Genomic DNA, 3127 nt, shown 5'->3' on the forward strand with positions numbered 1-3127 from the left:
CTTTAATCCCTGTTTTATTATTTACTTTAATAAATGTAATTCATTCTTTCACCCTTACCTCACGCGTTGTCTCCTTCTTTGTCACGGTTTGCGAGCCGACCGTGACAAATGGGGGCTCGTCGAACTTTTTTTTTAATATGATTTGAAAGCGTTTTGGCGTTCTTTTGTAAGGAAGTTCGGCGTGTCGATTACCCGGATGTGACTGGGGTCATAACATAAGCGTAATGCACATGGCTCGGTTCTGACTTCAGACTGTCAGGCGGCATAGTCACACTCGGCGCCCAAAATACGCTCCTGTTTTAAAATCAAACAGATTTTCTCCACTCAGCAATACACCGGCTGAGACATCTGTTAAAAGTGCCCTGGTTTTTGGAGATTCTATACTCAGGAACGTTAACATTGATGCACCAGCCAGCATAGTCGATTGTATACCGGGAGCCAGAGCGTCTGTCATTAGATCCAAACTTAAAGTGCTGGCTAATGCTAAATGTAAGTTTTCTAAGATTGTTATTCACGCCGGCATGAATGACACCAGACACCGCCAGTCGGAGATCACCAAAGATACTATTAAAGAGATGTGTGAAATTGCAAAAACAATGTCAGACAATGTAATTTGCTCTGGTCCCCTCCCCGCCTACCGGGGGGATGAAACTTACAGTAGATTAGTGTCTCTTCATGGCTGGATGTCAAAGTGGTGCCTTCAGCATAATGTAGGGTTTATAGACAATTGGAAGCATTTCTGGGGAAGACCTGACCTGCTAAAGAGAGTGGCCTCCATCCGTCTCCGGAAGGAAGTGCTATTCTCTCTAGAAATCTGACCGATAGTCTTACTTTTGATATTGTCTGACTATCCAGGGCCCAGGTCAGGAAACAGACAGATCGGCTTACCCATCCATCTGTTAGCTGCCTTGACATGTCAAGATCACATATATCGCAGCACATAGAGCCTTTTTTACCAGAGTACCAACACATCTCGACTGTGTCTGTTCCTCGAACAAAAAAATACAGAGCACCGTTTACCTCGTCTCGTACAAATCTTATTAACATAAAATTAGAACACAATACATTAACAGATGAAACGCAAATAAAGACCCTATTATCAATGAAATAATTACAGACCAAAACTTAGATGCACTCTGTTTAACAGAGACCTGGCTTAAAGCAGACGATTACATCAGTTTAAACAAATCCACCCCACAAGACTATTATTATAAACACGTTCCTCCTCTAAAAGGGAGAGGGGGTGGTGTAGCTACAATATACAACAAAATATTTAAAGTAAACCATAAATCCGAACTAAAATGTAATTCGTTTGAAATAATACTGTTAAATATGAAAATAACTAATCGTAACAACAAACAGCTTTCGTTCATTTTAGCTACCATCTATAGGCCTCCGGGCCACCACACAGATTTTCTTAAAGAATGACATCTTTTAACAGTATACATACTGGGAACTATATTCTATAATTATATACTATATTCTATATAACTATAATCACTCCGCCCAAGCAGCAGTGCTTCGCCTTCTGAGAATATAGTTCCCAGTATGTATACTGTTAAAAGATGGCTGTGTCTCATATGACCTTGTTATTTGTACACATTGTGACTATACAAACAACAACACATAAATAGGAAAATGTTTGCATTATTTTGTCAATTATTGGGAGCAGTTTGCTAGCAGGAGCCATTCACTTGCAGTGTTTGTGCTAAGCTAAGCTAGCGGGGGCTGTTTCAGACAAAGTTACAGCACGCACGGAGATGAGAAAGGTATGTTTGTACAGACGGATCGGCTTAACCGTCCATCTGTTAGCTGCCGTGATATGTCAAGATCACTTATATCCCAGCACTTCGAGTCAATCTTACCAGAATATCAACACATTTCAACTGTATCTGTTCCCCGAACAAATAAATACAGAGCACCGCTTGCCACATCTGGTACAAATCTGATTAATATAAAATTAGAAAACAATACTTTAACGGATAAACCTCGAATGTTAAAATTCGGCCTTCTTAACATTAGATCGCTTACCAATAAAGAACCTATTGTCAATGAAATAGTTACAGACCAAAACTTAGATGCACTCTGTTTAACAGAAACCTGGCTTAAAGCAGACGACTACATTAGTTTAAACGAATCCACCCCACAAGACTATTATTATAAACACGAACCTCGATTAAAGGGGAGAGGGGGTGGTGTAGCTACAATATACAACAAAATTTTTAAAGTAAACCAAAAATCTGAAGTAAAATTTAAATCATTCGAACTAATGTTGTTAAATATGGAAATAACCGATCGTAACCACAAACAGCTCTCTTTTGCCTTAGCTACAATCTATAGACCTCCGGGCCACCATGCAGATTTCCTTAAAGAAATAGCAGATTTCCTGTCTGAGCTTGTAGTCACTGTAGATAAAGCTCTTATCGTTGGTGATTTTAATATTCATGTGGATAACCCAAAAGATGCACTAGGACGTGCATTTATGGATGTTCTAAATTCTCTCAATATTAGACAAAACGTGACAGGGCCAACGCATACTCGTAAGCACACATTAGACTTAATTCTGTCACTCGGGCTCAATATTAATGACATCAAAATATCACCTCAGAGTGATGCAGTTTCTGACCATTACCTTGTGTCATACACTGTACTTCTAGATAGGATCAGTCAATCCACAACATGCTACAGATTAGCCAGAACAATAATTTCCACCACTAAAGATAGATTTATTAGCACTCTTCCAGACCTGTCCCAAATTAAACATGTAGCAGATAACTCTGACGATCTAGATATTGTAATAGAAAACCTAAACAATGTCTGTTCTAACACATTGGATGCCGTTGCTCCCATTCGAAAAAAGAGAATCAAAGAAAAACCGCCAGCTCCATGGTATGATCATCACACCGCAGCACTCAAAAAGGCAACTAGGAAAATGGAAAGAAATTATAGAAGCACAAAGTTAGAGGTATGGCGTGCAGCATGGAAAGAGAGTGTTAAACAATACAGACAGGCTATTAAAACCGCCAGATCTACCTATCTTAGCAAGCTTATAAATGAGAATCATAATAACCCTCGTTTCCTCTTCAGCACGGTTGCAAAACTGACTAGAAATAAAGAACAAACAGAA

General features: G+C 39.2%; 1 pseudogene; it reads left to right on the top strand.

Moving 5' to 3' along the window:
* The first annotated feature begins 245 nt into the window (after positions 1-245).
* Positions 246-847, top strand: LOC141361678 (uncharacterized; annotated as a pseudogene).
* The last annotated feature ends 2280 nt before the right edge of the window (positions 848-3127 follow it).

Source organism: Misgurnus anguillicaudatus, chromosome 24 (genome assembly GCF_027580225.2).
Source record: "Misgurnus anguillicaudatus chromosome 24, ASM2758022v2, whole genome shotgun sequence".
Lineage (NCBI taxonomy): Eukaryota > Metazoa > Chordata > Actinopteri > Cypriniformes > Cobitidae > Misgurnus > Misgurnus anguillicaudatus.